General features: G+C 36.8%; 1 long non-coding RNA gene across 2 annotated transcripts in view; it reads right to left on the bottom strand.

Annotated features, from left to right (window-relative positions):
- Window positions 1–3,326: 3,326 nt before the first annotated feature.
- The window catches only part of LOC107313529, a 51,899-nt gene continuing 27,422 nt past the window's right edge, over window positions 3,327–27,803 (bottom strand). Inside the window, exons 2-5 of one of the 2 annotated variants that reach the window (XR_001555036.1) lie at window positions 23,963–24,060; window positions 23,276–23,378; window positions 21,615–21,700; window positions 3,327–4,656 (exon numbers count right to left, since the gene is read on the bottom strand). This is a non-coding gene — a long non-coding RNA (uncharacterized LOC107313529). The other variant, XR_001555035.2, reaches the window with a different exon arrangement.

Genomic DNA, 27,803 nt, shown 5'->3' with positions numbered 1-27,803 from the left:
TTGCATGAAGGGTTTGATTCCAACAAGACGACATGAATGGGAGTTCTATGAATGTCAAGGCTCTTAAAATAAAAATGTAAACAAAAAAGAACACAAAAATGCATCCTTTGTGACAACAGGAAACATTGCCAAGATTCAAAGACTGTGATTACAGTACAATCAAGTGAGACTAGGCTTAGTGACTGAATATAGAGAATCACTGAAGACAAGAAAGCAGAGAGTATTAATGGCTTTTACCAGCAATGTGTCACTTTCATCTAAAAAACTTCTGATTTACACAAGTAGTATAAAAACTATTCCCACAAATACAGAAAAGAGTCTGGAAGTACTCTTGAGATTTTAAGCGGGAAAAATAATAATAATAATAAAATAAAATAAAAAAATGCTTCATCTTGTTTCACAAAGAAGCTTAAAGTTAACTGCTTAGAAATACAGCACCGGACTCCATATTACAGCCAAGTTTCTTCCCCTCATCACAATCAACAAAAATTGATTTCTTAAATCCAGTTTACAACATTCAGCAAACTGACTAAGTGTAAGTGAATACCACATACCAATTACAACTAATATCCATTTCTTGGGAGATTGTACCATTAGTGACATGCCAGTTCATTTTAATATCCTGTACTCATGTAGATCAAGGCATAACTGTACAGATCTAGCATCACCTAATCTCCTTCAGAACTGTGATTTACACATCTTCATCTCATGCTGGATTGGAAACCTGAGAAAGATGCCATCTGTGCATCATAACGAATAGCAACACAGAAACACTGGTCAAGTATTTGAGTAGCTGTCCTGGCTCTAAGCATTTCCTTAAGGGACCCTCACATTCAATGCAACAGGAAGTATCATGGAGCCTAGGTCACTGTGGGATGCAACTACTGCATTCGCCAGTTGGCTGGCTTACAGAGCTGACCACATCTCTTTGAAGGAAAGTTTCAAAGTTTCCAGAAACTGAAAATCCTAAGCCCAACATAGGAATGCTCTTCAGATTCAGCCAAGTTTCTGCAGGACAATCACCCCAACATCATACCAAAAGCACCTTGATTACATCCTGTGGAAAAGAGATTTACTAGAGGACTTAATGAGTCCTTTAGGCAACACCTGAGCCTGTTCTCCTATGTATTCATGCCCCATAAGCCATCCTCAACATGAAGACTGCAGCTAGCTAATTTGCACTCTCAATACAAACTCAGCATATTTGCAACAGACTATGAAATATAATATATTATCTGTTACAGTTAGTCACACTTTTCTCCCCTCATCTACTAGCTCTTTTCTCATACACACTTGGTTTTGTATGTGTAAGAGGGATTCAAAAGTCTATCCAGGTATCAGTGTCTCAAGTAAAACACTAAATAATTCTGAAGAGAAAAAAAATTCTGAAAAGCTGTTTTTCCAAATACATTATGATATAGAGCCACAGGCTAGAATAAGGCTGAGCCCAGGTTTACATTTCTATTTGGTGAGGAAAATACAGTTCTGGGGGAAAATAAGAGAAAATAAAAGGAAAAAACAAAGATCCTTATCCCTGAGCTCTACTGTGCCTTGATCACTTAAATAGAACTGTAAAGTAATTAAATATCACTTCGTACCCACATGCATAAAAATAAGGCAGATGTCACAGTAAGACATAAACTCACTCCCCCCAACCCCCCCCCCCAAAAAAAAATCCATTTATATTTATATTTAGATAACTAAGCCTTTCTTTATAAACACAGAGTTTATAAGTGCTCATAGGCTCTCTCTCATGCACATGGAGAACAAATTCCTACTGGGTTCAGTTACTTGTTTGACAATAACTACACAATTCCAAATGCCAATCAAAAGACTAAAACTGCAGTCAATGACATATTATTTGTCTCTTAATGCAACAGACAACGTGTCTGCGGTTTCTGTACAACCGGCGGGGCATCCTGGCATCCTACAGAGATTCCTACAGAAGGAGAGGAGTTGAAGAAATACAGCTGTTGTCACAGGGGAAAAGCCACTGATTGAGATTTCAGTGCTCTTTTGTTTTAGCTGTACTTCTAAATGGAAATCACACACATTTAAAGCAGACCAAAGCATTCAGTCATAAACCACTATCGTTGCCATTTCCAAAACCCACATGTCTTGGGGAATCTAGAGCACTAAAATAATACTGGATTATACCTCTCTTCTAATCAAAAGCATCAAATATGTTCAGAGGCATCACATCTTATGAATGAGAACAGTCTGAATACTATGTCAGGAGCCATTTCTAGAGATCAAAAAACTGTTTCCTTGAATATGAAAACCCTGTGATGAAACTATTGTCTCTATATGATGTACTGCAGGTCACAGTTTCCATACAATACTGAAAGTGTTGGTGAATGGTAAGAAAAACTAACCTGGATAACAGATTGAAATTCTTACATAGATAATATTTACATTTGGAATGCTAACAATCTAAAATATTTTAGGAAGAGGAAAAACACACACAAAAAGTTAAGTAAGGGAAAATAATTACCTTATTTTTATTACTGTTCATTTGAAACAGGAAAGCTGTGCGTAAGCATTTTCATGACTCTTTCGCTCCCCCTCCCCCAGAAAATGGAAAAATAATTTCCCTTTACTCAAAGTAAAATCTATTTTTTAGTGTATTTGTGATAGAATAATTAGAGTTCCAGGAGAATAAGAAGACACAAAAGTTAGTAGGTATAGCTCTGTGTTTTACTCTGAGGTAACATACTTGGATCATTTGATCTCACTCTCAGCTACATAAAATGGCCTTCTCAGAGTTCTCCATCTATTTCTTTCACCTGTATATTAGTATTTCAAATAGATATGGTAGCCATTCATCTTGTTAATAATCAAATTTGTCACTAACGATTCTTGTGACAGGATTCACCAGTACCTACCCAGAATTTATCTTCTCAGTAGTAACAATCTTCATAACCTTGAAATGTGTATATTCTGAATACTTTACTAAATATGTTTCACAACTTCTACTCCAAAGAGCTTCTACACATTTCCAAACTACCAGAGTAGTTTTAATCTTTTTAAGTAGAAGATCCAAATAGCTTCCCCTTTATTTGCTTTTCAGTGTTTCCATACACGCATCTTTCAGACTTGATCTGAAATGTCTGAAAGTCTGTAATGAAAGATGTCATCATAATATATAGTCAGCCACCACACTGAGCTGCATAAATCTGTTTCAAAAGGCAATTTATGATTCTTTAAATGAAGGAATCACTCAAACAAATGCAAGCAACAAAAATACTTTTAGTAAACAATACTTTTAACAATGCAAAGAAGCTTTTCAGCAGATAAATGAGTTTTGAAAGAATCATACTCTCCCACTTGCACAAGGAGTTCCCCAAAAGGACTTTCTTCTCTTTGTATTCATAGACTTTCATCTGTTGTCTCTGTTTGTATTTACAAACTTTCATCAGTTCTGTTCATGATTTATCTCCACAGAAAATCTAAACTCACTGCCTGCATCTCTGTGACAAAGCTTGAAGAAGCCTGGATTTTATTTCATACAGAGATACTATTGTAAGCATAAACCACAACAAAGTTCAATGCATCATCTAAAGACGGACTTCACACTTCTATGTGAAATTAGAAAAAAATATTATGCAATGTAATATGGGCTGAGCCACAAGGGAGAATTAAAATCTGGCATAGTGTGTACCAGCTCTGCAAGAGATTCAAGGTGCTCTACTAATCAAATTGCAGAGCATTTTTCAAGCTTATTGATTTTGCAGGTCAAAGAGGAACATTAAGCCGCAACTCTGCAGCCACTTACAGAAACTAGTTTTATAAAACTTAACCACTGTGACCAATGAAATTCTAAGAGGAGAAATTTTCTGAAATAAAAATGCTTTACAAATTAGGTACATGAATATCACACACAGATGCTAGACTTATTCACTCTAAAGTTGAAACTGTTCTGTTTTGGGGGTTTGTTTGTTTGTTTAAGTTAGTGATCTTGTATAAATTCCTTATTTCTGGAGAGGAGAAGGAAACAAAATGTTATGATCTAATAATTTCCGTGCTAAGAAGTAGCCTAGCCACATGAGATTTTACACTGGATTTCATATCACGCTACCAGCACTCTCAGCTCACAGCATCTTGGCTGCAAAAATCATCCAAATCTGCAATACATTCACCTCTGAATCATATTCCTTGCTGTAACACCCAAATCCTGAACTCCTAATAGCATCATCCTTAAAACCACAAAAATTTATCAGTAAACAAACAATATGATCATACGGGTCACCAGCAAGGCTGTCAGAATGCAAGTCAGAAAGATCAGACTGTTTACTTAGAGCAGTAGCTAGCAACATGCAACATGCTTTCCCAATGCTGACCACCTTGGTTGCCTCCACCCTACAGTGTTCTGCTAAGAATAGTGCTTTCTCTCCTTCAAAGAGGTCACAAAATCTACAGTTGAAAGATTTTATGAAGGAATTGGCTATTTTCTAGAGTCATTAATTCTCAGAAACACAAGATAAGGTACAAACATATTTTACAGCACCCTTACCAAGGTAGCAAGCATCACCATTGAGGTATCTTCAGCTATATGACAAAATCAAGGTAATGTTAAAAGGTCACTTGATGTAGAGTCAGAGCACAGTCATACAGCAGAAATCCAGAAGAATTCTCCATGCGTATACTGGTGCTGCTCTACAAGACACAGGAAGAGAAAGAAACATGAATAATCACTGTGAACAACAAAGAGAAAATAAGGACACTAACTTTGTGATAGGAGGCTCTGAACTCACAAAATAATTCTACAAGAGCAATACCTGATTCTAGTGCCTCCTCAATATGAATATAGAAAACCTGTTGCAACTACTTCTCTATATAAAAGAAAACAGAAGGCCAACTTCTTACACAGTCTGATAGTGACAAGTCAAGGGGCTTTAGACCAGAAGAGGGGAGATTTAGGTTATATGTTAGAAAGAAACTCTTTACTCAGAGGACAGGGACCGCCCTGACCGGCTGTGGATATACCATCCCTGATGGCATTCAAGGCCAGGATGAATGAGGTCCTGGGCAGCCTGATCTGGTGAGCCCACAGCAGGGGTTTCAAATTGGATGGGCTTTAAGGTCCCATACAAACTAAGCCATTCCATGTCTATTATGTTTCTATAAGCTCAGATCTTTTTGCCATTTTGAAGCAGAAAACTGCTCCTTTAAATAGAATGAGGTGACACATAATAGGTATATGAAGTACTCCTATCAAAAACTCCATCTAAATGTGTCCAAAGATTTATCAGAATTAAAAGGAGTTGTTTCTCTTGGTCATAAATTTGAACAGCAAATAAAATGAACTACACTAAAATGGCCAATAACATACCTCTTATAAATGACTGTATATACCTACACTAAGATAATGTCACATCTCTGCAGGCACTCAGGGTTGGAATGGATGGGATCCAGGGCAGCTTGAAAGGCTGGCAACCCTGCACATGACAAAGGGTTTGGAATTGGATGGTATTTAAGGTTTCTTGCAACCTAAGCCTTTCTATGATTCAATTCTGTGATTCAGTATTTTGAATTTCTGGTAATTATTTAAACAGAGAAACCACTGATCAATGTATTAAAAATAAAGCTGTGGGAGCTTTAGAAATTCCCCCCCCCCCCCCCCAAAAAAAAAAAAAAAAAAAACCTAATTAATTCAAGTACATATCTCCTAGCTAAGTCTCTATACAAGTTTCTGATTAAAAACAAATGAAATAAAAGGAACAGTCAGAGCATCCCATCCTAAAATAACAAAAAGGAAATAAGAAAGCCAAAAGGCAGGTCTTCCACTACTTTTCTGAATGTAATAGCACCATTTTGTAAAATGCAATTAAAACAACATGAGGTTTATATATTCCGTTGTATGAATAACTTAATTTCTACTAAGTAACATGTGTGCCAAGGACATCTTGACAACTATTCTGGGCTCTGCTAATCTCACTGTCTCTTTACAAGCAAAATTAGTGTGCATTTGGGATGCATGATGCAGAAAGAAATAAATCCAAACTGATGTTGGAAGGAGGGATGCTATAAGCAGGACCCAAAGGACCATACACTGTACTTTCTGGTATACTGCTTTGCAGTCACTGCCATCTTTTCACCACTGCTTTGAGGAAAGATGAGCCTGAACTATCAAAGTTCTGACATGATGCATTAAAAAAAGAACAGAACTACAGCTTTATTCCTTAAAAAAGAAAAAAAAAAACACTTTTTAAAGGCCATTCTGCCTAACTTGCAATGTCAGTTCACAGAGTTCAAGGGTTCAGAGGAATGATTTTAAAGTCCATACGTAAACCTACACTGCACCCAGAGATTTTTCCTAAAACGCTTCAAGATAAAAATAATAATTTTTAAAAGTTTACATAGCAATAAAAAAAAAAGAACACACTTAAAGTTAATTCATTTCTCTTCCTCATTGCCATCTTTTTTCTTGAGTAAAATGACAACATAGTGAACTAAAAGCAGTCTCGCTGCTCACAAATTGCTTTCCTTAAGTGCAATAGTGATACTTCATCCCACTAAAGAGAAAACAAGGCAGGTTGCTCGCTTTAACACTTAACGCAACCTGTTTTGTTGAATTTCCCACACTTTCCAGGTCAAAGACACAAGTGTTAAATTCTCAGTAGTGTTCCATATTTAGAACAATTGCATTTAGATTGTTTGGGGTTTTACAGCTGTGCCAAAGGAATAAAAGAATAAAAAACGTTTCAACAGGGTAGCAAGACACTACCTTACTAGCCAAGCCACACTCCCTGTAACCTAAGGTAGCTCCAGTGGCTCCTTCAGGCTCTGCCCCAGCTACCCCTGACAGATGCTGAGTGCTGCAGTGGGACTCAGGGCTCCCCAGGCTGCAACTTCTGGGTCTTCGCTATGAGAGGGCCCAGGCTGGCTACTCCTCTCATCCATCAACGCCCACAAGACTACATTTTTATAAGATTATACATGCTCATTAGAAACTTTCTCTTTCCAGACTGAGGAAAAAAAAAAAAAAAGAAAGAAGAGGAAAAATAGAGACAAATTCCTTCAGTAGGAATACTAAGGTTAATTGTAAGCATCATAATACAGTTACTACTATCTAAAGGGTTTAGTTTCGTCCATACACAGTCTTCGCCTGCACATGCTTGACTGCAGCAAGGAAACAGAAGAGATTATTTAAAAGAAATAGTTCTAACACAGCTACTAAAACCAGAGCACTAAAAGCTATTTCATTCATAAGAAATCAGAAGGAAAAATGCAAGATGGCTGCTGCAAAAGCAAGGAATTACTACACAGTATTATCTGTAGTCATTTTTTATAGCGAATGTGGTTGTGGCAGCAAATTAATACTGTTTTCCAAGAGTCATTCACAGTTACAATAATGCTTGGAAAGGGAAATGGTTTATACATGCTTATAATGTATTAGCTACTACTTCAGTAGAGAAAACAAAGATCTGGTTGAAATTAGCATATTTTTCTTTGTGGCCGCAGAGGCCTCTAAACAGAAATATTTGTGTATTTCCAAACACTGTTGCAAAAAGTGTTGAAAAGTCTGCTTGACTGTTCCCAAATAATCATGAGCTACACTAGCAGCATTTGGAACGGGAAATATTTATTGGCATCAAGCATTATTTGTTTTGATAACTTTTTAATATTAAAATTAACCTTGACAGACAAGGTTGTTTTATCTCTCAAAGTGGGGATACAGCACACTTGAGAGATGTTAACACTACATACTGAACAGCATTTCTCAATCATTTCAGCCTTTCTTCTCTGCTAGAGCAGGTTCAGAATTGCAAGATATTTCATGTTGTTATCTTTGAGGGCACAGATCCTGCACTGCACAGACCATTATGCATATACCTTGGTTGAGATGACTTAAAATTATGCTTCAATAACTAAAAGTTACTCCAACAGATCAAGGAAGAATTGAAATTTAGATACATATTCTTAATATTTGTGCAACTGCTAGAGTAGAGTGTAATAAAATAGTACCTGTATTTCTTTAAAAATGTGGAAAATAAATATTTTTTTAAGTATATTCAAACATTTTTGTCTTGTTTAGGATAAAATGCCTTCATCACAGAGAAATCCACAGAAAAAATAACATTACAAGGGCTGCTTCAAAAGTAATATGACCACTGGTGCAGATTTGTATGAGCATGGCACACAGGCTCTTGTTCATCTCTGGCAAAATAAATAAATAAATAATGCATAGCTAATAGTAATGACTGTGCTGAAAAACAGTGGTTTCTAGCTGAGAATTTGCTCTAATAGTGTTACTGTTCTCATTGTAGACTTCACAGTTTACAGGGACAAACTACTATGCTAAACTGAAACTAAATGTAACTTGAAAACAGTCTGTCAAAGCAGAAATCACAGAGCTTTCTTTCAGTGCTGGTATTAATCCTGATTCAATCACTTCTTGAAAACAACAACAACAACAAAAAAGATATCAACCAACTTTTCAGGAAAGCAACTGTTACTGAGAGGCTAATATTTGTCCAAAGACAAATGTCCTCATCTTCACATAAAAATTCTCTCTTTTTTTCCACTTTAAGATCCATCCCTCTAAAATGCAGCTGTGGAAATATTCCTTCTGCAAACATACTCTGGATGGATTGCAGAGGCTGGAAAGCTCAGAGGCTAAATTTCAGAGTACTGCTAGTCTCAAGAGCGCGCATTTTGGTGCATAAAACAATGAAATGAAATGTTACAATTGATTACTGATTTTTAAAAAGGTTTAAATTGATCCTGAAAGTATTTTCATTGCACATTCTAACAAACACACCATTACAAGATAAATGCAGGACATTCTGTATAGCTTATTTCATACATTTCTTATGTGCAACCTTACATGTAATACTTCTGTAAGTGCCACAGATGTTAGCATTTATTTATCATCCCGTTGGGAAGCAGAGGTGTGACCAGCATAATTCCAGGAGAAAGACATTGTGATTTTCAGTCTAATATAATTGCAGTCTAATATAATTCAGTTTTCTTGCCTGCTCTTTGTTTTTGTGCAACTGGTGTCTGAATCCCTCTGTTCATCCTTTTAGACCTTGATCATATTCCAAAGGCATTATAGGAAGCTACTATTCTCTCCACATCTGCCAGTACCCTCATGGCAAAAAGGCTCAAAACCACTGTTAAAGCCCCTTCTTCATTATATAACACCTTGACAATAGTTCAGTTTGTGTGATACAGGTCACTGCACAATAGACAGACTTCATGAAGTTGTATTTGAATAAATGATTTGGAGAAAAAGAAACCTCATGCTACCCAATGCACATACAAACTATATTTTCAGCATTTTAAAATGATTTCATGCTCTACATTTCTGTTATCTGAAACTTGAAAGACTACTAAAAAGGAATCATATCAAAGTTATTCTTGGGCACCACCACTAAGGTATAATTCAAGAATATTAACTGATGCACCTAAATCATAGAATCATAAAATCAATCGCAGAATGGTATGTTTTGGAAGGGACCTTAAAAGACTATCTAATTTCAACACCATGCCACCAGCAGGGCTGCCTCTCATCAGTTACATTTTCAATTGAATGCTCTGTATCTTTACTTACCAACATACCAAGGATAAACCTAATAAGAAGTAATCATTTTCCCTACTAACTCTGTTTGTTAATCCTCATTCATTCCTTAGTGCTTTCACAGAGACTGAGGGATGTAGGAGTGGGGAAATACAAGTCAGAATATAATGAAGAAGATAGCCCAGTGAGGCAACCCAGGAAGTACATGGTGCTATGATTTCTATGCTCATCCACTACAAAAATTACCTGAAATTAAAGTCTGGGAATACAGGCAGGAGACATTATGGCTACTACGCAAACCTTCCACTTAATATGATCCTATACAAATAACAAACTTCTTCAGTCCTGATATCACCTACTCGCATTTGCATTAGATTTGCTCTACTGCAGATGTCTATCTAATTCCCTATTGAAATCCCCTAGTAAAGCTGGAATGCATAGATTTATTCATTCCAAAACATTCTCCAAACTAGTAAGAAAAAAAAAAAAAAAACAAAAAAAAACCCCATAGTTAATCTACACTTGGGAATGGACTTGCCTTTAAAGACAGACTGACTCAATGACTTAACAACTGCCTTTTGTAGTTTTTATGACCCTGATCTCTAAAATGCCAGCTTTATGTTCAAAGGGTGGAGAAGAAAACAAGCCTGTGGTGTATTGCATCATATACATTGAGAATAACACTGTCCAAATTGGATGAATTTGCAAAACCTAAGGCACAGATAGCTTAGGGAGTCTGTTTCTTTCTCCTAAGCAGTCTGTTTATTTAAAATCATTTTTCATCCAAAGACACGACATGGTTTCTAAGGAAGTTTACAATTGAAGGCAACTGAGAAAACACAATAAATCTGTTTGCTATCCATCAGTGTTTCTGGACAGAAAGGAGAAAAAGTTAGGTTGTCATGGGAAATATACAAAAGTACACAGAAGGGGATCTGTCACACTGTTTGAAATCCTTATCAATCTTATCTTCTCTGTTCTAAAAAGCTGCTAAGAAGTCAAAGTTGTGAGAAATTCGCCAAACTTACAGAACATAAAAAGGGGAATTCCCCATCTACAGCTCCTGCTCCTTATAGACAAAACAATTCACTGTCTATAAGTTATCAAGTCATGGGTGTGTAATATAACTCAAGAGGGCAAGATACAACATCCTACACTGGTAAGAGATTCTGCTCAGATTTCCCCTGCTCATTCCCAAATCCTAACATTTTTGAATCCTTGATAACAATATAGATACACCTCAGGCAACCCAAACATTCAGGATATCCAGACTCTGCTTACTGCAGCTAATACTCAGAAATGTTACTGCTCAGTAAGGCATTTTTAACCCTTCTCCTACTGTTTCAGCTTCTTTCCTTGGCAAAGCAGACCATGGCCAGCAGAGCTTCGTTACTAAATTTAAAAAAAAAAAAAAAAAAAAAAAGAATTGAAATCCATAAACTGTGTTTCAGTGTTTAACTGACACTTTTGAGGGACTGCTCAGTACAATATTTGCTCAATACAAAATTGACCAATAAAATTTCAACCAACTTAATGAGCTTCTTGCCCAGAGGTTACAGGATTTCAGGAAGGCAGGCAACAGAAGAGGAAAAGGAAATTACTCCACTCAGATCAACAGGTAAATTATTTTAACAAAACAAATTCAAATAAATTCTCAATTCAATATGAAGAAAAAAAAAAATCATATATATATTTTGGGATGGTCCTTTTGCTTTCAATATATGATCAGAAACTATTCAGTTTACTGAAGATTTCACTGTCTAAAAAAGCAAACCAAACATACCTTAAAATATTTTGCCTACAACCTATTAGATCTTTTGCAGTAGAGGGTGGCACAGCACAGAAGATATGCACTTCATCTGTGAGCAATGACCTCAATTTATTTCCTACATCCTGTATTTGTGCAACGCTCATTCTTAGTGACTCAAGTAATCTGACATGTATAGACTATGAGGCTTTTAAATGTCTTCATGAGTTCCAGAGCAGAATCACACCCCAAAAATACACTTCCCATGGGAACTTGAAATGCTATCCATATATTATACAACTGATGGAAAGAGTATTTACATAATAGTCACAGCAAGAAATACGTGTCCCCAGTAGAATAATGAAAGCCCTTGACTACATCAATGAAGACATGACTGTATCTCACTCTATCCAAGACATCTTCCTCTTTATCTCTCTCAGACAGGAATTATCTTGATCTAAACACAGATTAGGATTGATTTAAAATTAAATAAATAGAACTAGTAAAGGTTAAGCATTTAATAGCAGGATCATGTATTAAGTTCCACAATAGTTTTGTTTGTGGCTGAGCCCTCTTACCACATTTCGCTTTAATGAAAGCAAAAGGATTGAGCAGTCCATCTGATGTATGCCACAGCAGCATCATCTGTGTCCAAAGCCAAAGAGGAGCAGGAGATAAGCCACTCAGACTGAAGCTACTGAACTTCCAAACAGTCTTAGCAGTAAGCGGTGCAGCTACACCTTATTACATCTGCCAGGTCAATAATACAATGTCTGAGAGGTAGGCTTTCTTTTTTCTTTTTTTTTCCCTCTAAATCTTCATAAATCCTCAAAAATCTTTAAATAGGGTTAAGTGGGAAATAAAGTATTTACTAGAGATAAACTTCATCTTATTTGTACAATCCTGGTTTAGATGAGACAGAAAAAAAAAAGAAACCAACTTGTGATGAATTTCATTTCCCTGAGCATCTGTCACAACAGACTTAAAAGGTTCTTATGCCATGCTAACCAAACAAATCCCAGGATAAAAACTAGACTAGAATGAACTAGATTTTGCCTTCATTAACTTCTCTCTCTTCTCCTTTTATTTATTTTTTTTTCTTTTAACTTATTCCTGGGTGATATTGATTTTTCAAGGCTATATATTTCTATAATAAGTAATGGATGAATGAATATTTGTCTGAATTAGGTGAAGCACTCTGAGCAATAGCCAGCAGCCAAAAGCAATTTCTCCCATACAGAGACCCACACACAGAAATTCATACATCACACATTTACATTTTGGGTGACAGATCATGACATTTTAGGTAAATACTGTCACATCTCATAAAAAAATAACACAAGCTCTGAGGAATACAGTTTTACTGGAACTTCTTTATCCTCAGCCATACTTGAGTCATATCAACCAATATCTTCAGAAAAATTTGTTTCATGTCATTTTAAGGGGCCTGAATTTTTATGCAAACTACTTTAATTGCACTGGTCTAACTGGAATTTAATTAAATTGAAACAAGCTGTTTACTGCTAATGATTTAACTCATACAAAAATAACAAAGTATCAGAGATAATTTCCTGTTTGTTTGATTTTTTAAGGATTTTTTAAAGCTTAACTTTGGCAGGTTTTTGATCTTTGTTTTCCTCACTTCTGAGGGTTTTGGTTTTTGTTGTTGGGGTTTTCTTTTTGTTTTGTTGTTGCTCTCTGAGGTTGCTTTTTTTTATTTTTCTAAATGGCACACTATACAGTGTGCCTGCACATAATTCATTCAGGTCTGAAAAAAATTTGTTCAGACCAGGTACTGTTGGTTCTGTGAATCTCAAGAGCTACTGTGATCCAAGAACAAAAATAATAATAATAAAAAAATAAAGGTTCTGTTGTGAACTTCACATTCTATATACCCTCTAGTGCTATCAGTTACAAACACTATTAAGAATCACAGTAAGAATTACCCTCAATGTTAATTCTGTCCATTTTTGGATTCTTTTTGTATAGCATGTAGATAGACAGCATAGCCGTCCAAAACGTCTCTTTGAGCACAGAAGATTAAAGTTTTGATTTTTAAGATGACAATGAATCAACTATTATTCTGTACTTCAAAAAAGGCCATTTTCAACAGCATTGAAATTACCAGCTGTTTAAGTAATTGCATGAAATAAATGAGATAGTGTTTGCCTAAACCAGTGGGGCTTTTTTAGATCATAATCAAGAGAGATTTTTGAAAACAACTAAATCAGGAGACCTTACCTCTGACAGAGATGCACACTGCAGGCTCCATTTCAGTGAGAACTGGAAGAGTAAATTTTCTAACGAAGTGCTTACTCAGAGAATAGATTTCCCACTGAAATGCTACGTATTCTGAGTAATACCTTCCCTCAAAACAAATAAATAAATAAATGAAATAAAATTAAAAATTGCAGCTGCTGTCTTGTAGAAGAATCATGAACAATGTGACAATAGAATTTGATTCCAGAATGAAAATATAGTTTCTACTCTTTCAGCTCAGGAGAGATCTTCATATGTAGAATCTTTTGGCCTGTTTTTATTGGTCTTAGTTGTTTCAGTGTGGGTTCTGTTTTGTTTTTTTTCCTTCTCCTGAAGAAGTATTTTGAAACCTAGAAAACAATGAAAACTAAAACATAAACCACACTATCAATCCTAGCCTTTTAAACTGATTCTCCTATTTCTTTTCCAATTAAAGTTATGTTTCAAATTAAAGCTTTGAGCCACTGTACGCCATACACTGTTTATAGCTTGCAACTCAGTGGCATTTATGTTACTCTGGAATTTTTAAGTATTTACTTTTCAGGTTATTACTGATGAAAAATGCAAAAGCAAAAAGTCCAGTTCTTCTGTTTTCCTGCACAACAGGCACAAGATTATAAGTAGTCATGTTCTATTCACGTAGGCTGCACTTAGATTTGAAAGATTTCCTCTTCAGCTCTCAGTAGCATTCAGACATTCTTCCGAATACTGTATTGAAGGCACAGATAAAATTTATCAAGGACACAAAAGTTAGGTTTGTAAATTAAACAGAACAGGTGAATTAACAGAACGTTCTATCAAGGGAACCAATGGAGACCTCACTGCATGGGGTATCTATCAAAACCTGTTTTCATTTGACCCAATGCACACCTTTAGACACAAAAGAATAAAAAGATGAACTTGAACACTCAATGAAAAAACAGGAATCATAAAACAGCAACCTTTGCCTTGAACTTCATTCACTGGATTTCATATATAAAGTAACAAATCTTCAGATAAGAGCACTATCTTGCTACAACTTCTCTGGGTGGTTTTTATAGATAACTAGTAGAAGAATCACACATAAAGGCACTCTGATATCTCTCAATTTATTCCAGTAATTAATTGGTTCATAAAAGGAGATACACCACAGAAATTAAGTTAACCTGTAAACCAGAACACAACACAGAATGAGCATGTATTCTGCGATTCGGTCTGCAACTGGAAAAATTGACATCACCTGTAGAAAATTTTCCCAAAATGAGACTCCAAACTTCAGTACTTAGAATATATTTCATTTCCTGAGCGTGATCTGAGTCCTCTTTCAATTTCTCATGTTCTGTTTTTTTTTTTTCTTTTTCCCAGAAGTAAAATAAATGACAAAAGAAAAAAAAAAAAAAGCAGTATTTTCAGCTTTAGAGTTTTGCAAAATAAATCTATAATGTTAGCACATATCCAACTCCAAGTGCCAAAAGTAAGGGGAAAAAAAAATGGAAGGAGAGGAAACAGATCTCTTATTAACACTGTATTAGCTACATCCTTTCAAACTGTACTACACCATGATTTGCATAGATTTTACATAGAGCTTGCTTCTTCATAATCCAGTCTCCCATAAAGCCTGCAAAGAAGAAGAAATCTTTCCAAATCATTTTAGAGAAGAGTCATAGTTAAAAATAAAAAATAATGCCAATTCTCCCTGAAGTACATGTTATTTTCCTACTGCATTGAAGGAGAGCACCAGCCTATGTGGAGACATAAAACAATTTAATTTGAGACAATCTCTGACAATTTTTGCATATCTAAAGTGTAAGTAAAGGTTTCATTGGACTTGGATTACAGAACAGCAAGGTAAACCTAGATAAACTTATTTGACAATGGGCCTTGCTAATTAGGATCACATCAGACCACCAGTTGGCCAACACAGCAGTTACAACTCTCCGCTCAGTTTATTAATACCACATTTTAATATTAAATTAAATGAATTTTCAGTGAGAGCCAAACATCTGTGCATACACATTTCTTTTGTGGAGCGCTCTCCACCCACACTAGCAGCAGTGAATCTCTCTAATGTACTTGCAGACAGATAGTACATAGTGCATCAGGAGTGCCATAGCTTCATCAGCACCAGTTCCAAACCAACACAATACAAAAGGTCACACGTGGTACCAGTAACCTTATTCAGCAACCTCCATATTTTAAAGAGGGCCTGAACAGGAGGTACTTCTGTCCAGGTGGCTGTAAACTTTTAGCCAATGACTCACATGTAGTAGCACGTTCCATGCAATTTCTCTAATTTACTAATATTTTAATACTCTATAAACAGAATTTAATTTGAGAGTATCTAAATTCAAGCCTCCTGTTTCTTCATTACACAAACACTTCTTAAATTAGAAGCCTGGAAAACATTTCATAGTAGAAGAGGTAAAAATAAAGCAATGAATAATAATGGAGTAACCAATTCTACCAACTAAATTCACCTCTGTGCATATATTAGATGAGCATGGTACAAGAAACACACCCAAGAAGTACTTAATCATACTGAAAAGCATACAGAAGAGAAGGGGAAAAGGAAGAGAGAGAGGCCAGAGCTGCATATACTCATGTTGAGCTTAACAGAACAAAAAATCCCTGAATGGCTGTGAGACCATGCGCTGTACTTGAGAAGAACTGCTCGCAAAGAGCTCTCTTACTTGAAGTTGAATCTAGATCTTATACATTCTATATAAGCTCAACAAATAAGGTAGTTTGTCTGAAAATATTCCCTTAACACTGTGAACAGTGGAGGAGTATTAACAAAGCTTCTGTGAAATACAACAGGGAAACTCCAAAGCTACTGAGGTATTTAAACACATTGGTTCTATTGAGTTACAGGTCAAAGTTACAGTCATATGTCCTTGGTACTACTGGCAGCCTGATTCACTGGTAATACCTAAACATTTAAAAACATACATAGAACAACTGCACCAGAAAGAAAGCATTTTGAGTCTTTAAGTAGATTTCATCCACATTTAATGAAGACAGTTATTTTTTTCATAGCAGAATAAAAGAAATCACCCATTCTTCGAATTCATCACAGCCCAATACACTGCACTCAAGAGCTGCTTTATTTCGTAACTGGTTAACCTTTACTCCATGCTGTGATCAAATGGTTTTAATTGAAAATGTTTTCATTGTGTGTCAGGCTAATGACAGGACTATAAAATTGTTGTAGCCTTGCACGACAGGGTAAATGGAAACACATCTTATCAAAGAACACCTGATGCCTTTGTTATCCAAAGAAGCAAGACCTACTCAATTGAATTTCAACTTATTGGATTTAGTCCAGAAATCTACAAGCAGGATAACTTTCCACAGGTTTCAATGGTGAAGAACAATTTAGCAAAGACTGCTTTTCTTGATTAGTTAGATTTGAAAGACTTTAATTACCCTAGATTAATCAAACACTGGAGTCTGGCCGAAGGCTAATAAATCCTAATTAACAAAGATTATCTTCAAATATCTATTAAAGATTAATCTATCCTTTGGCCCCAGAAGTTAATTTAATCAGTAAAAACAATTTTAAATCATGAAATCAGAAATGATTTACAGGCAGCATTTTTTAAACAAAATACTGTTAAAAGGTTAACAATTTAGGGATGAAATACAACAAGAGTGCATGGTCTAACAGCATTTATACAATGCTTCAAGATCCCAAACAAATAATTCAAATCAAACATACTTCCAAACTCTCAAGCCTGCCACCAGCAACAGTAAGACTAAATTAACAAATGTTTATTATTCTCTTTCTTAAAACTTTAGTAAAAATATTTAAGAATTCAGAGCTAGTGAAAAAAAAAAAATCAAGGTGTTTTTTTTAAACACATGCACACAAATAAGTTTCACTTATAGTATTAGACAGTGTTAGATTTTAGCTTAGCACAAAAGAACTATGCACATGTTCTTTTACATTCTGAACACTACCAATTAAACTGCAGAGATCTCTAATGCTTAGAAGAGGATGAGCCTCCTTTCTCATAAACCGAAACGTCTGTTTTCTCAAAAAACATGTGCTAGAGAAGTGAGGAGAGCATAAACTGCTTAGTCGAATAGTTCAAAGATAATGAAGAAATAATTAATTACAAGAAAAAAAATATGAGATTAAGATCTGAATGTAATTAGCTGTACTCAAAATGCCAAAACACTATGCTAAGAAAAATATAATTAATTAGTTCTTAAGAGCTCCTGATGTTTCACACTAACACAGTGATAAAGGGTGCTGCAATCTGCTCTAAATGTTTACCAGGTGGAGACCTGAGGAGATGGGCTGTCTGCTAACAGCAAGGCACATGCTGGAACAATATGGGTTCATGCTGTGCCCAAGACCCATTAAACTTGGCAAAGGAAAAAAATCTATGGATTACAAGCCTTGTGCTTAGCCAAAGACAGTTTTACCAGCACAGCTTGATGCGGTCCAAGTGCAACACCATGAAAATTTATTAGATTTAGGGGCACTCATGGAGATTTCATTGATGAAGAATACATTGGATCTGATCCTTCACAAGCTAGTAATTTATAATAGGGCTATGGAAGTCAAAGAAACACAGTTTATATTCATTTAACAAACAAGGGGAGAGCTTACATCCAGTTACTGTTCTTCTTCCTGTGCCATTTTTAATACACAGGCACATAAGAAAAAAATGAGAGTTAATGAGATCAATTGAAAATACAAACATGTTGTTATGACTGAGATTTCATGGTAATTGAACTACTTCTGTTATTCACTGCCATTTTTTCCTGCTGTCCAAAACAGCTCCTAATGTTTCTTCTAACCTAATGGTTTTAAAAATTATCACTTCTTCCCATCCTCAAAGCTTACATATAAAAGCTACTTGCTCTTGTTTTGTTGTTGTTGTTGTTTATTAGCTGTTATCTTCCTGCAGGAGACCAAAAGAGGCCTGAAACAATCTCAGTAGGAGTGGGGATGCTAAAGGATGGACCAGCCTTCTTGGTAGTGAAGCCAGATGCCAGTTGCAATGCTTTTGCATAAGCTTATGGCAGAAAGATGCAGTTTCAGTGTTCAGGAAGAGATAAGACTAAACCCATCATTTTGACCTAAGTGGACAATCAAGAAGAAACCTAAAGACAAAGCTATACCATCTCTACTAGCACAGACTTTTTTTTTTTACCTACATACTACATAGGGATGGGTAGGGGGAAAAAAATGACAACAAGGAATTCTCTTTCCATAATTCACATGGCAATCATTGTTAAGACCAATGTTCCACGTAACAGCTGGTGAAATAAGTGGGCACAGGGAATCTCAGTGCCCTCCTCACGCTTCTTTCAGTTTTTTCCTACTGCAACACAGACTGAAGCAAGGTTAGGAAAGTCTAATTTGGCAGGCCAAAAGAAATCAAATTGCAGGCAGTGTTGAGCTCACAGCCTGCTACTTGGACCACTCACAGATGATTCTCCTACTGTATAGTTAGGACACTGCCAGGTAAGGTCATAAAATTCCTCAGTTTCCCTTCTGTTTGTTTTTTTATTAAGATGGTAAGAAGTTTTAGAAAGAAACTTTATACACCCAATGGAAAATGTTGATTTTGGGTTGATGAGCCCACCCACAGGCAAGTTCCCCTGGGAGCAGTCCTCTTTGCAAACATCCTTAGCTCAGAATTACAGAAAAAAATGTTATTTGGAAACATGAAAGTTTCCATACTGTGTATATGTTCCAGATCCCACACAGCTTCCATGTTAATTGGCTGGATTTAAACAACAAGGTACTTAAAATGTAGACTCATCCTCTCTGAAACGGAATCAAAACCACATAAGTAGCCGCCTTCACCACTGATGAGGACGCATTCTGCTATTATCTTACTTAAATGCAGAAGGAAACACTACCAGAATAATCAAAAGAAGAAAATACCAGAGAAGTGTTTTTCCTTCAAGAAAAGGTGAAAAGCTCGTATCCATTCCTAAACAACGGGGAAACTGTAAGCAGTTGACATGGCTCCCATTGCTCTAATCTCTGAGCTCAAGTCTGTAGGGACTCAGACAACTCAACAATGCAAAATCTACACAATCAGCTTACGTACCCTTGAGACACAAAGAAAATGGAAAGATTGCCACTTAAGACTGGCACAAAGCCTGTAAGCATTAATTAATTTTCCTGTGAATTTATACACTCTAAACAAAATTTATTTTAAAAAAATCTTCTTCCAGCTAGCAGTAGAACCAAGTATTTATGTTACAGTTATTTAGGAAATGCACAGAGTCTTGGTCCAAATTAAAACACTGCAGCACTGAGGAAAACAAGAAATAAAAGCTTGGAAGTTTTCTTCTTCTAAAATACAACCTGGTTATCTTAACAGTTTGACTTTTCTCTAATAATTTGCTGACTCAAAGAAAGATGCACTTCACAAAACATTACTTGGTTCATGGCTGTCTTACAGATCTCCAATTCCTCTATGTTTTCAGTTAGAAAACGTGACTAGAACAGGAGCTGAACATCTTTCATACTGAGCAACCAGAATAGGTCATTGTGTTATTAGAGTAAAAAATTCCAGTGCTTTATTTTTTTTCAGTTTTGGGGGTTTATTTTTTCAATAAATAGTTACTTCCTTCCTTAGACACTCAGCTCTTAAAAATTAAGCCTAGTATGTCTGGATCCTTCTACACTTTCACATCCATTAAAAAATATTTTTAATTGCGCAACTTCTGTTATGTGATGACAGGGATATGGTTCCAAAGCAGGAACTTAATGAACTCATTACAAAGCTGGAATAGAACTGTGTGATTACATGTGAGTATCGGGACAAAAAGAAAGAGGGAAGATGGCCAAGTGAAAGGACTGATTGGGATCTTATTGAAGCAAGTGTCTTGGCTATAACTAGTCTAGTAAGAAACCATATGGCAAGTTAGGCACTACACAATTTCTGTTCCCCCCACCCCCATGCCTGTCCTCACCCCTGCCAGAATCATTTTGTTTCTCTAGACTCTAAAACCATTCCTAAACATATTCACAGTACCTCTAGATAATACCCCTAATTGCTGCCTCTAATTTGGCATCCAAATAAGAACTTCATTTGTCTTTATATACAAAAACGGAACTATTTGTTTCAAATGCTGATATGTGCTGGGGGAAATAATTTACACAAAAATTAAAAAAATCCATTATGTCAGCACTATTACTTTTTGAAACCATATGAACAATGTGTTGCCGTCTCCTTCAAAGTAGGGAAATATCTTTTCTACCATAAAGTGAGTGTTATTTGATGAAAGAAATGCTTTACTAGCTAATGGATAATAAAGTATTTTCAGCAATGCCTCTCATCTACAGCCAAATGGAGGACAAGCAACAGGCAATTGCTTCTTCAGTGAAAAAATATTTTATATTCCTGTTTGCTACTTCTGTTATCATTCCTATTACTTCTCATTCTCATAAGTGAATAGAGACGACATTTGACTTTCTAGTTTACCTGCTCTCATTCAAAAAACTCTGCCAGCAAATAAGGATTATTTCTATTCAACGTGATTCCAAAAACCTGCTAAGTTTTGGTTTTGAACTCTTTGTCAAGCGAAGATATCACAACAGTTTACAAATAATAACGTTAATGACTGTGAAGCGAATTAACAGTGCTATCACTGATGTTTTGATGTAAGTTAACATGAAGTTCAGTGCTTAGCAAGACAGGAAGATTGACAAAATTATTTTAGATACAATAGCACTTTTCTACCACTTTCAAGTTGAAGTGTATTCATAGAATCATAGAATGGCTTGAGTTGGAAGGGACTTTAAAAATCACCTAGTTGCAATCCTCCTGCTGCAAGCAGGGTTCCTGACTGCTAGATCAAGCAGTAGATCAGGTTGTCCAGGGCCCCACATCCTATCTGAACTCAAGCACCTCCAGGGATGGAGCATTCACAGCCTCTCTGGGCAACCTGTTCCAGCACCTCATGTCGCTCTCAGTAAAAAACTTCCCCTGATATCTAATTTAAATCTGTCTTCCTTTAGTTTTGAACTATTCCCCACTGTCCTAACACTATTTACAAAGCAGAGTGGAAAAGTTTCTTCTTCCATTGAGTATGTTGTACAAAGTCAGTAAAAACATGAAAAACATTGACCTTCAGTTGCGGGCATCAACTTCAGCATCACAGAAAGGATGCCTTATGGAATACTAGATCTTGCTTCTATGGCACGTATACAGAAACTGGAACAAAGAATAAAAATTGATGGGTAAACATGACATTGTTGAATATACAAGATAAAATCCAGAGCCTTCTCAACAGTACAAGTATACATACAACAGTGGCACAGTGAATATAAAAAGCATTTATATAGAAACCAGCATCACATCATAACAATTGTTATAACTATACTGATATAATCAAATTACCTACAGCACCTGATCTCAAGTGGCTTTCAACCAAACAGCAGCTCAGCTAAAGCTCACAGGTCAAAAATACAAGTCATAAAAACAGCACACAATGAAAGCAAGGAAACCAGATCTGTGTACATAAACACAGGGTAGGTGAGCGCTTCTACAAGTCACTACCGCTCTTTCTACCTGTTAGTAAAGGGAATTTCATACTGATTTCACAAATATTGGCATCTAGAAATAGTATTTTGAGAACCATCTACAATATTGCGATTACTGCACAGTCTTTAATTAGTTTCTACTGCAACAAATTATTTGCTCATGTACAGCATTTCAGGCCATTCTTTTACATTACTGTTTACATTTTTTAATACGCTCATGTCTTATCCCATGGCTAATTGTTTACTCTCCCCTCTCTTCCCCCACAGAATTTTGTTTGGCCAAGATCATCTTATGTTTCATGGAAGTCCTAGTGGGAGGTAGGAATTGCAGAGCCACAGCAATTAATGATAAACAGACTCCACTTACAGATTGTCATGAGTATTCCATTGACAGAAGAAAACAGAGCCCATTTTAAATGTTTGTAAAATGTAGAAACATCTTCCTGTCTCCTCCACGCTTCCCTTGCTGGTGTTTTTGGCTTTGAAGGGTTGGAGTTTTTTGGTTGGTTGGAAAATTTGTTGTTTCTTTCCATACAAAACAAATTTGAAATTCTCTGTTCTATTTGTGTCCCCCTGGACCCACAAAATGCTCTTCTTCCATAAACATGTGAGCAACTTCAGCTTAAGACTCCTTTTGCCTCTAGCAGCATAAAACAACTGATGTATGTTTAGCTTGAGAAAATCTCATGCACTCATATTTTGCAAAGCTATTTGTGCATTTGAATGAGCTTCAACTTCCCACCTATGGTAGATGAAACAAACCTGCAAAAAAATTCCAGCATATTTAAAATTAAGAGCAACATAACATAAAATAAATAAATAAAATTGCATTTAGATGCATAAGTAAGCTACAATCCTTTAATTACGAGAATTCTGTAAGATGATGCACATCCAAAAGTACAAACTGCATGTACAAAATCCTAAAAAGGACTTTTTATATGGGCATAAACAGAGATTAATGAAGAAAAATCTAGGTAAATGAACTGGACCTCAGTAAATAACACACAGAAAGCAAAAAATGTAAACATGGTCAAATCATTTAAGCAGTGTGGAAGGGATGTTAGAGGTCGCTCATGAGACAAGTGAAAGCAGAAGATACACTGACATATCTCAAAGTCTCTGGATCGGTGGGATTTTTAAGAAACTGGTAAATTCCTCATGGCCTACTATGAAACCTCGGTCCCAATAAAAACTTCTTAGAAATGTAAAATACAACACAGCAACTTTCTTCAGGTCACTTGCTCACCTGTTCAGAAGATCAGAGTTGCCAAGAACCCCACCTCTCTGGCTGCTTATTTCTGGGACTCAAGGCTTACTCTCTGCCACCTCATGTATAAGTTAAATAATCTCTGTAATAGAAAATGTCCGTACAAGTTATATAAGGCCATTCCATGCAAAGTTTCATTTTGAAACTATGTTTTTCCTTCATACCATGCTACCAAAGCTCTGTAGTTAACTTGCTCGCTGGTGCAATTCCCATTGTATAATCAAGGTGAGCATACTTTTTTGAGCTTTGGGCTGGAAAATTCCTCCCTCTTCCATTCATTCTAGTAAACTTAAGTTACTTTCAGGAGCCAAGAAAACACATTGATATGAAGGCAGTCACCGTATCCGTGGAAATCATTAAAACTGTTTCTCACGTATCATAGGAAAATGTATTTGAAAATGGGGCAAACACAGGAAAACATTTGCAGATGAAACAAAAGTCAAACTACCAAGACTATATGAACCATGGCAAGGAATCATCTCCACAAGACATAAAAGAAATAAAACATTCAGAACTGATTCTTCCCTATACCTGTGCACTGCAGTGAACAAACACAGAAAGTTATTAAACCAGAACAGCAACATTTACCACTGTTTTTCAATGACACAGAGTAAAATGACTCAGTGAGGCCCACAGAGGATCTGTGGTTTGCTCAAGGTCACACACCCAGTCAATAGCAGCAGCGAGATGACTTCCCTATTCCTGACAGACCAGGTTCCCCTGGGGCCTCTCCCTTCCAGGACCTTCTGTCTGAAGCATTCATCCTGCAGAAATGAAAGGGAAAAATAAAGGAGTCTGTTGTAAGAAGCAGATGGAGATATTTTTGTGATCATTAGCCAAGTACCTGGAAACCTGTTTACACGGTAACTTTTCACTCTCTAATCGAAGGAAATAAAAACAGTATCTTTGTATTTAACAAGTACCTAATAACTTCCTGGGACATACATTATACAGCACACGAGCTGAGAAAAGCCTTTGATCATTATCTTTGGAGCTACAAAGCATAACGTAGTGTAAGGTTTTGCTCATGAGATTTGTTTCCTGACACGACAGCTACAAACGTGCAGCATCTAAGCTGGAAGTGCGGAAGCATATGATTCCTGCATCTTTTATTACATGGCTATACGGTGTCTATTCTTCATTTAACAGAGGGTACAATGTACAGAGAAAATTAATGTTCTGATTGCTCTACCATTAAGAGGTATTATACTCTCAATTCAGTGATTTCAGTTAGTCTTGGATAAAAGATCGAATTAAGAAGCAGAATAGTCACTACAGGCTAGATACGAGCCTTAGCGATTTGGTTATACGTACTTCTAAGCTGCTTAAAGGTACAGCCAGAAACACGTCTGAAGTGCGTGCTCTCAGTTCATTCTTGCCTCGCCAGTGCCATCTGCTGCTAACATGTTGTTACTGACACTGAAATACTTAAGGATTCTGCCGACCGCTACTTCCCTGCCCACTGAAGGTTAGACCAGAAAAGATAAGCCTTTGAAACTGAACTTCAATGAAGTAAGAATAGAAAATAAGGAAAAATGTACACATAAATGCGTGTATATGTGTACATATGCGTGTGTGAAAATGAATAATGTAAGTACTACATGTGCTCAAAAGTAATGTCTCCTATTTATTTCCATAGAAACTACAACAGCTACAAAGAGCACAATAGAACTATTAGATAGAGCAAATTCTCAGGTATGAAACACTGCTTTTCAGTACAGTCACCACTATTAGCTGTGCATTTTCACCAGCAATAGACAAGAGCCTGCACGTAGCACTCAAATCTGCACCAGTAGAGGTGAACCGCTGTCACTATTGCTGAAATGCACCACTCACTGCCTCACTGTGCTCACATCCACACTCAGCAGGTGTCAATGAATGTCAGTGGGTGCCACCCCTTTGATTCATATGCACTTCCATTCAGATGCCATTGTATCAGACTGCCTCTCTGCTGCCATCTGTCACACAGCAACGACATGTAATAGAATACTGGCAGGAAAGTTCAACGTCTGCTGCCATAACACCAACACCTGTTTTTGGTGTCATGGCCCACATAATAAAATAGGAAGCATTTCTTTCAGAGCAGCCCCTGTACATTCCCACAGTAGCAATGTAGAACCTCCCTGTGGAAATGTTGTATTTAAACAAAAACCCTGTCTTCTAATAGTCACACGCAATTGTAATGCAAGTAGAGCACAAAACCCTGTCTACGCACCTGGATGGGGAAAAAGACAGGGGAAGTCAAACAATACTCTCTACCCATATATGGTTCTTCATTTCTGCAGGCTGCGTGGCTTGGCTCCCTCAGGTATATCGTCAAAACAGCCCCTAATACCAGGAATTGCAACAGGCAACACAATTTCCACCCACCCCCAATTCAAACCTTTGTCATGCTGTGGACTCTGCCTATCATTTGCCGAGCTAAAAGAATGCATCACTCCTACAGTACACAGCCCAATAGCACTCCCATCAAGGTAGAAGTTTCTTAACACTTCATGCTATAGAAACTAACTGCTGATTTTGTGGTTGAAAGTGCTGACCCAGAAAAACAGACCTACAGCTGTGTCCTACAAGCTAGACTTCCTGGCAAACAGAACTACTCTTTCTGGAAGGTCCACTATTGTTCAAGTATGCCACAAAACCGTTTGTCTCCACAGTGATGACAGAGGAGAAGAAGGTTTTGCAAAGCCATAAAAGTGTGGAGGAAATACTTGGTAAGTTAACTGCCTCTTGACTATAAGTGAGAGTCTTTTCATGCTCTCGAAGCTATTGGTGAACTCTGGAAGAGAAAAGGAAGAATTCATCATTTGGGAACAGAAACACATGTTGCCAAACTCTCATTGTGTCACTGAAAAGAGCACATCAAAAGTTTCAATACCCACATCAAGAAAAAATTGTTTTTTTCCATGACTGGGCACACTGCAATTTAAGGACCCCATGCCTGCATTCTTCTCTGCTGTCCCTAAACACTGAAAATGATGGCAGAGGCAAGTTCCAAACTGCAGTTCCCCAAGGCACTGAATTTTCATCACATCAAGCCAGACCAGCACATTTTTATTGGTTCAAGCCAGACATTTCATTCTGATTCAAGCCATGGTCCAAAACAAAATATTGATGTTTCATTTAAAAGGTTGGGAGGTAGGGGGAAATCTTCTCAGCTTTCAGGAAATCACAGAATCGTAGGGGTTGGAAGGGACCTCCAGAGATCATCAAGTCCAACCCCCCTGCCAAAGCAGGTCTCACAGGTAGGTGTCCAGGCAGGTCTTGAATATCTCCAGAGAAGGAGACTTCACAACTCCCTCCCCCAGGCAGCCTGTTCCAGTGCTCTGTCACCCTCACCGTAAAGTTCTTGCACACATTCGTGCATGCCTGACACTGGCTATCCTTCAGTCTTCAGGCACCTCCCCCATTCTCCAAGGCCTCTCAAAGATGATAGAGAGTGGTTCAGCAATCACCTCTGCCAGCTCCCTCAGCACCGGGTCCCATGCATCGGGTCCCATGGATTTATGAACAGTGGTGTTGCCAAGGCGCTCACACAGACCACCTCTTCCCTGACTAAAGGGAAGTCTTCCATTCCCCTGGCCCTCTCACTAACCTCCAGGGTCTGGGATTTCAGAGGGACTCACTTAGTAATGGACCCACATTCTCCCTAGTCTTCCTTTTACTGTTAACATACTTTAAAAAAAAAAAAAAAAAAAAAAAAAAAGCCTTTTTAATTATCCTTTGTTATTTTTTTTTCTTTTTACAAAAGCAAGATTGCTTAATAATTAATAAATAATGTTACATTTGCATGAAAATTGTACAATTTGAAAAGTTTCAAGGATGCATGTGAAACATAAATTAAGAAAATAATATAGCATGAAGGATTAAGAATGAATTCCAGGTGTAGATAGCAACACATGAGAAGAATTTGTAAGCAGAGTAAAAAACAGGCATGTCCAATAAGAATACCCGCTCCCTGAAGATATTGCCAATGATAAATAATTGTTATTGCTTCAAATTACACAACTCTGGTATCAGACTGGATGCAGAAACACCCAGCAGATCCAGACTCTTCTCTAGGGGTACTATTAACATTACAATAGAAAGTGACAGCAGAATCACCCTAAAATGACTAGACTTTATGTTTTGCGTTAAAACAAGTGGTAATACAGAAACACGGGAACAGATGTTACACTACCTGACTGTACACCAGGTTGCCATGGGGATGGGTTAGATCTAAGGAGGGGGAAGAGTGTATTTTTGTGAAAATACAGTCCCATTGTAGCTACTATCAGCTACTTCCCTCTTCTACCTTCTGTTATTATGTAGTAACTTTTCTTTATTGTCAAGACTGTCCAGCCCCCAGCTGGACAGCTTCAATAATATAATAAATTGGATAAACTGATTTTGATGCTAAGAACACATTCTTCAAATTACTGTTGTCTCTATAAGGAGTTTGTGCAAATCCCAAAGTGAAAAGAAGTCCAGGACTGGAACTGTGCCAAGCTAGCAAAGTTACTGAAGC

Source organism: Coturnix japonica, chromosome 4, assembly GCF_001577835.2.
Source record: "Coturnix japonica isolate 7356 chromosome 4, Coturnix japonica 2.1, whole genome shotgun sequence".
NCBI lineage: Eukaryota > Metazoa > Chordata > Aves > Galliformes > Phasianidae > Coturnix > Coturnix japonica.
The sequence above is the reverse complement of the archived record's forward strand: the minus strand, read 5'-3'. Positions and strand labels throughout refer to the sequence as shown.